Consider the following 12,085-nt stretch of genomic DNA (forward strand, 5'->3'; position numbering starts at 1 on the left):
CTCCCACATTCCGAGGATACACACTCTCTTTTCTTCCCACAGGCTTTGGCTTTGGGGATGACTCACAGAAAAGAAAGAAGGCTCAAACTGCCCCAGGGGTTCTCAGGTTAGGCAGAAACATGAAAGTGACATGTTTCTTAAACATGTCAGTGGCTGTAAGCAGAGGGCTGGGAGGCTCTTTGCTTTGGAGGGGATCTTTGACAATTCTTCATCGGGGAGAGGTCCCTAACCTCTTTTTACGCCTAAGAGCAGTCCCACAGGGGGTCATGGAAGCTGGGCAACCCCAGGACAACCTCCCCAGGTCAGACAAGTGAGCCATGGGCTTCACTACAGCACACAAAGACACACACAGTGCATTTGGGAACCTTGGGTTAGAACACTAGAAGATGGGGATATAGTTGTCCATCTTGGCACGATGGCACTGGGCGATGCACTCAGCAAGCCACACAGTGTTGTGGCATTCCTGTTCCTTAAGTTTTACAAAGGCATAAAAGACAGCAAAATGGAACTGGTTCAGGAAAACCAACTTGTTCAGTTTCACCCCATGCTCAAAGAATCGGTCCCCGAGGGTCTTATTGCTACCTGCATCCTCAAAAAGCAGTTTGTATTCTGGGTAGTAACCAGTGACATTCTTGACCTGTTCACAGTCATTAGCCCGAGCCAGCTGAGCCAAGCCCTCAGGGTAGAGTCGGCCACAGTGTGGAAAGAGGTTGGGATGATCTTTCTTAAACAGCTCTATGTCAAAAGAGTTGATAGTGATGATGAAGGTGCGGCAGTCTGCTTCAAATCTAAGATAGGACACACGGCATCAGCTCTGGTCCCATCCAATAAACTGCAGAATTTGTAGAAGAACTCAAGATAGGTCTTGTAAAGCATATTTTGGATTATCTCACTGTTCATCTCATCAAGGTCTTACTTTGAGATGTAGTCCTGGAAAAAAAGCTACCAGAGGTGTGTCAGCAAGAATGGCACTGTAGAACTCTGCAGGTGTCTGTGTGATGTTCACAGCCTCCATCTGCTCAAAGCTGCCTAGTGGGTGGCCCTTGGGCACAAGTTCAGCAATTGAACACCAGTGTGAAATTTGCCTGTGATGAGCAGAATCATGTTGTCAATAAGTAATGAAGTCCAGGACCGCAGTCCAGGACCGCTGTCCTGGCCACAGCCAAGTTGTTCTTCTGGGAGCTTTTATTTTAATGCCGACAATGGCTACTTGAAGGGATTAGTGTGCAGTCTGAAGGCTGGGGTGCTCAGCGAGGCTGATTACTTCAACCTGGTGCAGCTTGAGATGCTCAAGGATTTGAAGCTGCACCTGCAGGATACAGATTATGGTAACTTCCTGGCCGATGAAGCATCACCTCTGATAGTGTCAGTCATCGATGACAAGCTCAAGGAGAAGATGGTAGTAGAGTTCTGCCACATGAGAAATTAATGCATTTTAAGTCATCTTAAAATATGAAGAGCAATATAAGACCTCTAAGACTTTTGTAGATGACCATTTGAAATTAATAGAAAGGCTTCACTTGAACATGTTATTATACTTCTCACTTTTTCTTTTTCCTGAACTCAGACCGAAAGAAATGGCAGGACTGTAGGAAAACCAAAATTCTGCATTGAAATATGACTTTTGAAAAGTACATTCATTTGGATAAAGAAAATGTGGAACATATACACAATGGAGTACTACTCAGCAGTAAAAAACAATGACAGCATGAAATTTGCAGGCAAATGGATGGAACTAGAAAATATCATCCTGAGTGAGGTAACTCAGACTCAGAAGGACAAACATAGTATGTACTCACTCAAGTGGATACTAAATGGGAGGGAAGGGATGGCCAGACTGCAACCCACAGCACCAGAGAGGCTAGCTAACAGGGAAAGACCCTAGGAGGGATACATGGATGATCCTGTGAAGGAGAAGTGGATGAGATCTACATGAGCGGACTGTGAGTTGGGCGTGATGGCAGAGGGTGAGGAGTGGGGCATGAGAACATAGGGAAATGGGAGGGTTGAACAGGGACAGAGTAGGAGGGTAGGGAGGGAGATACCATGATAGATGAGGACATCAATGGAATAGGAAGAAGCAGGGTGCCGGGGAGGCTCTTAGGAATCCACAAGTATGATGCCACCTTGGAGTGCTGGCAGTGGTCTAGAGGGTGCCTGGACTGGTCTACTCTGGTGACCAGTCTAGTGAATACTCTAACCGTCATCACAGAGCCTTTGTCCAGTGACTGATGCAGAGATCCATGGCCAGGCACCAGGCTGAGCTCCAGGAATCCAATCGATGAGAGAGAGGAGGGATCCTGCAGGTGGGGGACATCGAGATTATGATGGGAAGACATGCAGAGATGACCAGCCACACTAGTGGAAATGTACTGTAGACTAGTGGCTGTGGAGTCCTGATGGGACTGGACTAGGCCCTCTGGATATGGAAGACGGTTGTTTGGCTTGAACTGTTTTGGGGGCACCCTGGCAGGGGAATCAGGATCTGTCCCTGGAACATGGGCAGGCTTTTGGGAGCCCAGTGCCTGTGGTGTGATGCTTTGGGCAGCCTTGGTGCAGTGGGGAGGGGCTTGGACCTGCCTAGGCTCAGTGTGCTGGGCTCTGTTGACTCCCCATGGGAGACCTTGATTTGGGGGATGTGGGGATGTGGGGTGGCTTGGGAGGGAGAGCCGGAGGATGGGAGGAAGGAGGAGGGGGGATCTGTGGGTGGTATGTAGAATGAGTAGAAAATTTCATAATAAAGAAAAATGGAAAAAAGAAAAGGACATTCATCAATAAATCTAGAAAGCTATTTACGTTTTTCTTTAATCACTCAACCTAACAAGTCTACATTTGGAACAAAGTATATCTTCTTAATACCTTACTAGCAGAGGTTTATCAGGTGGGGATGTCTGCTGGGAAACCAACTTGCTCAAGTGAAGTTTCATTTGGGCAATTCTAATTATTGCACAAATAAAAGTTCAATTCCCAGGTTGCTAATGCCTCAACTTTTTTCTCTAGATTTTAGACCTTTAGTCATTTTGCAGCCCACTTCTACCAATGGGCAAAACCAACAACAACAGCCAACCAAATAAACAACCAAACAAACAAAAACAAGGCAGGAAAGGGAAGTAGTTTTTTATGTTAGTGACTCTGATTGGTGAATGGGCTTCATCATTATTTATAAATTTCATGTATCTCTCAGGATTCTTAAGTACCATGAATTCACCAGATAACTGCTTTTGTAATCACTATTATTGTATAAATGTTTGAGATGCCACATTAAAAGGAAACAACATGTATGGCTAGAAGACATATAAGCTATATCAAGGATGATAAACTTGGCATTATATATTTGGATGAGTTTCCTACAAATAAGACAACAGATTATGTTCTGAGAAGAAAAGTATTAGATAACGATAAGATAATTACTTTATGATATCAAACCTGATTAGAGAAAAAGGGGGAGGCAATTGGGCTTCTTATATATTCATAACACAATAATGTTCAGTGTTGCACATTAGTAACATTTAATGACAAAAGATTTGTTTATAATAGGTAAAAAGCACCTAGGCTGTATTAACTTGATGCCAATTAAGCAGTACCTGGAAATAACTTACTTAGCCCTATCTTAAAGGGTCTAAAATTGAGTGTGACAGCCATGAGGACTCACATTTTAGTATGATATCTGAAAGCTTTGACAAGATGTAACAGGACAGCAAGGACAAACTGTGCTGTTGGAAACTCCACCTCCGCCCCCTCCAAACCCCGGCCCTCAGAAAGCCCACCAAGAGGCAGGGGCTTCTCAAGATCTCACCTACAGGGTATTTAAGCTCTGGTTCATAGACTTGCCATGTGATTTCCCTTCCTTCCTTCCCCTGAGATCACCCAGGAGTGCTTTGCTCAGATTAAACCTGGTTTTATTAATTTGACTACATTTGGTTTATTGCATCGGTGGAGAAACTCACTACCAGGGTCCAAAAAGTAACTGCAAGTCACTTTTATTATTGAAAACACAAAATGTTTTCTCATTAAATGTTCTGAATTAGTCAGTTTTCCATTACTAGAATGAAATACTGGCCTCTAATGAAGACAGTGACCTCTATAAATATATAAGGTTTATTTAGTTCACAGTTTGGGAGGTGCAAGGGGACAATGGTTGTATTGCCTCAGTACTGAGGAGGAAGCTTATGTGTGACGTATCATGGTGGATGGCAGTGGTGGGAGTCTTTGTTGGAGTCATCAGATTCCACCTTGAAATAGGAAGCAGGGGCCAGACTTGTCCATTTATAACAGCCCTCTGCCAAGGGATTCCAAGAGAACTTACACTCTAAATTTCCTTTGTGATCTGGGCTGAAGTACACTTCTCTTCTATTGGCCTTTGTTTCCTAAAAAGAGAAGTGGGGCTTTGAAGGTATTTGAAAGTGTGTTTTGTAAATAAATTTTTATTGGAATATATTAACTTTTTTTTTTTTTTTTTTTTTTTGGTTTTTCGAGACAGGGTTTCTCTGTGTAGCTTTGCGCCTTTCCTGGAACTCACTTGGTAGTCCAGGCTGGCCTCGAACTCACAGAGATCCGCCTGGCTCTGCCTCCCGAGTGCTGGGATTAAAGGCGTGCGCCACCACCACCCGGCCAAGGAATATATTAACTTTTATTCATTTCTGTATTGTTTATAACTGTGCTGTGGAACAATCTTTGTACACTATAAATATATGTTGCTGTCATTGTTAATAAAATCTGATTGGCCAATGGCTAGGCAGGATTGTTGGGGCAGAGAGAATCCCGGGAAGAAAGAGGGCAGATTGGGAAGAGTCACCAGCCAGACAGAAAGGAAGCAGGGCATGCAGGAGAGATAAAAGAGATAAAAGTCATGAGCCTCGGGGCAGCACATAGATGAAGAGAAATGGGTTAATTTAAGTTGTAAGAGATAGTTAGTAATAAGCCTGAGCTATTGGCATATCATTTATAATTAATAGTAAGTCTCTGAGTGGTTATTTAGGAAGTGGCTGGTAGAACAGAGTTGATCATGGTCCCAATGAAAAACTCCGCCTACATAACTGCATTTGCACTATAAAGGCAGAATCAAGTAGTTGTGGAAAAAACCAGCTGGTCAGTAAAGCTTCAGTATTACCTATTCCTTTCTAGGAGAAGTTTTTGAGCCCTTGACTAAGCTATCTTAGATTTCTTCCTACTGTGATACTCTACACAACTATGAAAATATTACATACTTTACAACTGCATTCTATGCATAAAATTTGTTTCTAATTTATGCAATAGTTCTCCTTTATAGACATCTTGGCTTTGTTCTTCATTTTTCATGACTACTGTAAAAAAAGGTATGATTTTAAAAAAATCTCTAGAGATTTTTTCTATTATTCCTTATAGTTTTGAGATTATAATAATAAACTAACATCATTTCCCTCTTCCCTTTTCTCTGTCCAAACTCTCTCATATACCCCTCATCATCTTACACTGTTTTTCTTTTCTTTCTTTCTCTCTTTCTTTCTTCTTCTTCTTCTTCTTTTTTTTTTTTTTTTTGCTTGTTGTTTTGAGATAGGGTCTTGCTATGTGACTCAGGCTAGCCACAAACTGTTTATGTAGCCCAAACTGGCCTTGAATTCACAATCCTCCTGTCTTAACCTCCAAAGATCTGTAAATAAAGTGTGTGCTATTATACTCTGATCCTAATTGTTCCTTGAGACAGGCTCTTACTATGTAGCCAGGTTATCTTCACACTAGCTATGGTCCTGTCTCACCTTCCTGAACGCTGGGATCATAGGTACACACTGTTCCAGGGATCTCACCGGTGATGACCACTCATACATAATGTCTTTATTCTAACTGGCTGGGACCACACCCAAGTGTTTGGGTACCTAGGTGTGGCCCATGAGTTTTTAAGGGCAGAGACCTCACCCAGGCATCTCAAGTGGCAGCTGCAGGGGACACATTGCAGTGTAAACAGTTTAAAGCAAGCAGTTTAACAGAAGCTAAGATAAGCCGTTAGCTGGAGGTTAGCTGGAGATTAGCTGGAGGAAGTTCTTTACAAACAGGCAGCTAAGATTAACAGATAACTGGAGGGGTCCAGCACAAACTAGCAGTTTTAACAAAGGCTAAGATAAGTTAGCTAGAGCATCCTAGAATAGAGTTGGGTAGTTTTCATGAGATTCTCCAACAAGAAGATCAGTTAAACCTGGATAGAAACAGCCTCAGCAAGAATACAAGATGGAGGAACCTCTGCACTGTCTTGCCCCATACCACCACCACCATACCCAGTTATATGACGATTTTAAGCATTGTGAACAAACCTCATGATGTACATCTAGAGTCTCCTATGATTAAAATAAGGAGGATAACCTATTTGGGAACTTTGATTTCTTATTTCAATGACATGACTTTTAAAAGAAATACTAACAACATTACAGTATCAGGATATGCACAAAACATATTCTGCATCATGGGCTATTGCCAGGAAGCCATCATATGCACTAGCAGTAATCTCTTCATTCTCCACAACACACTCTAACCCAATCCCCAGCCAGAGGTAAGCATTAAGCTATCTTCCAATTCCATTGATCTGTATATTTTAGAATTTTAGAAGTATACAGGATGTGGGTTTTTGTGGTCGGCTTTTCCTTCCTTCTTTCTCACTTCCCTTTCTTCTTCCAGTCACAGCATTCCAGCAGCAGTACATGATGGGCTGTGACTGAGGGTGTGTTGAGCAGCTGTGGGCAGGGGATAAGGAAGTTTCTCCATTCCAAGAAGATGGGAATAGTCATGGTGACAAACGGTGGAGTGAGCAGAGGGTTAGCCAGACCCAAACCCAAATGGAAAGACACTATTCAGATGAAAAGTCATGGGAGCACCACCCAGGCCTGACTGAAGAGCCAGGAGCCATACAACTACTTGGGGTATGTCCCCTTCACAGTCTTTATGAACTATACAAGATGAGTCTGTATGAGTCAATTACAAATGATATAAAAACTTGAACATACATTAGAAAAGATCACAGAATTGCCATCTATGTACCACAAGTTGCTAGACCAAAGTTTTAAGGGACAAAATTACACATTCCTCTTTTTGTTTTTCAAAACAATTGACACCTTTAAAACACATGTATGCTGCTTTCCATTAGCAAAACCCATAAAGAAACCAAAGAGCCCAAGCTTCCCTCAGCCCCAGAGACCTTGAGCCACAAGTGGCCCTGCCAGATGACAGTGGCCATGGTTGCAGTTTGGCACAGCTGGAGAACAGACGGCTGAAACACAACAAAAAGGGAAAACGTCTTTGATTTAAACTGTGGTATTAAATAAAAGAATCAAAAGGATGGAAACATGCAGATCTGCCAGCCAGGCTGGGCAAAGCAGGGACATAGGTGACCTTGGAAGCTGACTCCAAGATTGATGGGAACCGGACCTGTTAGAAAGCTGCATTTCAATGGTGCTTAGTTTCTTTGATTTAGCGTGTTTACAAGGTTAATCAGTGATGTGTTGTGTAGTTGTGATCCATTCTTTTTCTATTATCATATAATTATATGTAGGGTTGTAACATAACTGCATTTAATTTTTTTGAGATTGTTTAACAAAGCAATTGCACTTCTCTGTTCCCACCAGCAGTGCATAAAGGTTCCAATTTGTCCACATTCTTGCCAATATTCTCATTATCTGCTTTTTGATTATAGCCATCCTAGTGAGCATGAAGTGGCAACTCACTATTGTTTTAATTTGCATTTCCATAATGGTTAATAATGCTGAACATCTTTTCATGTGCTTATTGGCTATTTACATATCTTCTTTGGAAAATTTCTATTCAGTTCTTCCTCCTATTTTTATTGGGTGAAATCCTGGTTTGCTTTCTGTTGCTGTGATAAACACCATTACCACTTCCACTTCCATAACACAGTCCATCACAGGAGGAACTCAAGGCAGAAACCTGGGTAACATAGTTGGCTGGGCCCTTCCACATCAATCATTAATCAAGAAAAAGTCCTCCAGACTTGCCTCCAGGGAATCTGATGGAAACATATTCTCAATTGAGGTTCCTCTCCCCAAGTAACTCTTTCTTATGTCAAATTGACAAAAACTAATCAGGACATGTGGCTTTTTAGAGTTATAAAAAAACAGAGGCTTATATTAATTATGAACTGTATAGTCATGGCCTATGGCTCAAGCTTCTTGCTAGCTAGCTCATAACTAAACTCAGCCCATTTCTATTAATCTATATGTCACCACGTGTTCCGTGGCTTTACCTGTGTGCCATTACATGTTGCTCCCTGGACAGCGGGATGGTATCGCTTCTCTCTCTGCCTTCCTTCTTCCTGTCTCTCTCTTGGATTTCTTGCCTGGCTATATCCTGACTTGCCATAGGCCAGAGCAACTTCTTTATTAACCAATCATAGCAACATATATTCACAGCATACAGAAAGACATCCCACAGCATATGAGTTACAATTTTTTTCCCATTTCTATGGTTGTCTTTTTCCATTCTTAATAGTATCATTTAAAGCACAGAAGTTAATTTGTGGGGCTGGGGAGACAACTCAGTCAATAAGGTGCTTACTTTGTAAGCATGATGACCTGAGTTCAACACTCAGAAGCCATGTTTTTAAAAAGCCACAGTTGGTGGTACCCTCTTGCAATCCCAAGTCTTGGAGGTGGAGACACAAATGTCCATAGGGTTCACTGGCCAGTCAGACTAGCCTACTTAATAAGTTCCAGGCCAACAAGGTACCTTGCTCCAAACTAAAAAGGTGGATGCCATCTTAGGAACAACACTTGAAGTTATCTTTTGGCTACCACATGTACCTGTACACACATGTGTACTCCCCCACCCAAACACACACATGGACTACATTCATGAATACACAAAATTAATTTTGGTCATCAATTTTTCTTTTGGGTAAATTTTACTGTTGGTGTCACATCCACAAAACCATTGCTTAACCTAAGGTCAGGAATATCTACTCACATTTTCTTCTAAGAGTTTGTGGTTTTGGCCTTTACATTTTAGTTTCTGATCTATCCTGATGATGAAATTTCATACATTATATTGACTCTACCCTCATTCTTTTGCATGTAGATAAGCAGTGTCTTGGCACTCTTTGTTGAAGAGTACATTTTTTTCCTCATTGAATGATTGTGACAATTTTGTCAAAAATCAATTTACAATTAATGTGAGCATTTATTTTTGGACTCCACATTTTATTACAGTAATATCTATATTTCTAGCTGTACATCAATGCCATATTTTGGGAGTAAGTTTTGCAACTGGGAAGTGAGCGTCCTCCAGCCTTGTTTTCATTCTCTAAATGCTGTAACTAAAATGTTCAGGAAAATATTTAATGGAAATGGTTAAGTAGAAATAAATACTCCTGTCTCACTCCCAACTTAGGAGCTCAGAATTTAGCTTTTCACCATAAAGGAAGATGGAGTGCTAGAGATGACTCAGCAGGTAAAGGTGCTTGTCATTCAAGCCTGGTAATCTGAGTTCAATCCGTAGAATTTATGTAAATGTGGAAGGTGAGAACTGACTAGACAAAGTTGTTCTCTGCCCTCTTTATGCATTCCTCTGCCCTCATCATGGACACAAACTCAAAACTAATAAATAAATAAAACTCTAGGATCTAGAGGGATGGCTTGCCAGTTCAAAGCACTTGCTGCTCTTCCAGAGGTCATTTTCCAGCATTCACATCAGGCGGCTCACAACCACTTGCCACTCTAGCTCTAGGGAATCCAAAACCCTGTTCTGGCCTCTGTGAGCACCCACACATGTGGCATATACATACTCATAAGTAATAAAAAATAAATCTTAAAACGTTTTTAAGTATGTTTTTATGATCCTTATCAGGTTAAGAAAAATTACTTCTATGCCTAGTATATTAAGCATTGTTTTCATGGAAGGGTGTTATATTTATTAAATACTTTTTCTGAATTCACTGAAGTGACCATATAAATTTGGTCATTTATTCTATTAACATCGTTTGTTACACATGATTTTTAGATACTATATTACTTTGCAGATCTGAGATAAACCCCACTAGGCATGTTGTACAATCTTTTTGAAATGTTATAGAACTCGGCTTTGGTTTGAATTTGAAATGTTCCCCAAAGGCTTGCTTTAAATTCTTGTTACCTAGCTGGTGGCGCTATTTGAGGAGACTGTGGAACCTTTAGGAAGTGGGGACTAGCTAGAAAATAGGTCACTAGGAGCCAGCCTTGGAATGTTATAGCCTGGTCACTGTTTCAGACCTGGAGTTCTGTTCTGCTATGATGTGAGCAGTCACATACTCCTGCTGGCACAATGGACTGAAACCAACTGCAACTGTGAGCAAAAATTAAGTTTTCAGCTCGTTTCTGTTATTTATTTTACTCACAACAATGCAAAAGTAATACTGGCTCATTTGATAGTATTTTTTTCATAAATTTCTTCACTTATTAATGTTAGAGACACTATTCTGTGTGTGTTCTTTAGTTGTGTATCAGAATAACAGAATGAATTGTGAAGAGTTCCCTCTTTTGTATTTTTGGGCAAGTTTAAAAAGTATTGGTATTAGTTAATGCTTCTTTAAACATTTGGTGGAACTCAGTGGTGAAGCTGCCTCAGCCTTGTTTTTCTTAGTGGGTAGTCTCCATTACTCAATCTCCATTTGTTATAGATCTATTCATATTGGATATTTCTTCTTGCATCAGTATCTTCTGATCTACACCTTCTCATTTCTTCCCATCATTCCTGACTGTGTCAACTAGTTTTATTCTTTGCCATTCATTTAAATTCCACACATGAGAACATGCAATATTTTTATTTGTCTCTGATTCATTTAAGCATCCTGTTGTTCTGTAAGTTCACTCATGTTAGAGCAAATGGCAGAACCTAAATATACATCATGAAGTTTAGAAAAACTCATGGTTTTTATTAAGTAGGTTTCTGTTCTGTTTCATTAACTTCTGCTCTAATATTTGTTACTTCATTTATGATTGCTCATTTTGTAATATACAGTTTCTTAAGATGGAAGTTTATGAATTATGAATCTTGCTACATTTGATCATTTTTATTACTCTTGGAGTATTTTCTAAAGTCTACCCCTTTTCGCCATTTCTTCTTTGGCCTATAAAGTACATTGTTTAATTTCAGTATATTTCAGAAATCTCCAAGTTTCCCTGTAATGGTGATTTCTAATTTCATTCTTATTGTGGTCACAGAACATTCTTTGTATGTTTTCAATTATTTTCAATTTACTGAGGTTTATTTTCTGTCTTACCACATGCCCTATGCAGAAGAATGCTCCATGTGCATGAGATGATGGAATCTATTGGCTTGGGGTAGTGTTCAGTTAGTTGATACAGTGTTCAGATTATGAAATCACTACTTCTGGTTATTGTTGTAAAATATACTGTCTGATATTAGGATAGCCACTCTGACTTTTATGGTTGGTATTTACATGGAACACTTTCCTATTCTTTTACCTTTAACACATTTAGGTAGCATCTCTTAAAGATGACATACAGTTGGACCTTGATATTTCAAACTAATTGGCAATATCTACCTTTTGATTTGATTGTTGACTTAATAGTTACTGATATTGTGGAGTAAACATTTAAACTTTTATTTTTATTTTTTCTATATGCTTTCTTTTTTTTTAATCCTCTTTTATAAAATTCTCTACTCTTCCATAGATAGTATAGTATTTTATCCCTTTAATGGTGTTTTAAATAAATGCTTATAGTTACTTTTTTAGTTTTATTCTCGAACTTCTAATATACACTATAACTTAAGAGAATGCACTTCATAATTACACTAAGTATTCGGAATGAAATAAAACACATGCCTATATCGCTCCTTTACACACTCCCATTTTTATATTATTGTTAAACATTCACATTGGTAGTCAAAAATCAATACAATATAATCAGTACTTTTTTAAAAAGCAGCAAGAAAGGTATAGATAGGCTTGTGATATTAACTTGCTCTGTAAGTTTTATGGCTCTCTCCACTTTTTCCTACAGATCTGAGATACCATTAATAACCCTTTACTCTAAGACAGCTTTATTTTCACTCCAATCAAAGAATGATATAGATTGTTTTATATAGTTGCTTTATAAGTCAAGGAAAA

The 12,085-nt window shown here is 39.7% G+C and overlaps 1 pseudogene; it reads right to left on the bottom strand.

Annotated features, from left to right (window-relative positions):
- Window positions 1-371: 371 nt before the first annotated feature.
- On the bottom strand, window positions 372-5,804 carry LOC128116835 (V-type proton ATPase subunit d 1-like; annotated as a pseudogene).
- Between the last annotated feature and the right edge of the window lie 6,281 nt (window positions 5,805-12,085).

The sequence above is a fragment of the Peromyscus californicus genome, unplaced genomic scaffold (assembly GCF_007827085.1).
Source record: "Peromyscus californicus insignis strain IS unplaced genomic scaffold, ASM782708v3 Scaffold_10__1_contigs__length_136768540, whole genome shotgun sequence".
Classification (NCBI taxonomy): domain Eukaryota; kingdom Metazoa; phylum Chordata; class Mammalia; order Rodentia; family Cricetidae; genus Peromyscus; species Peromyscus californicus.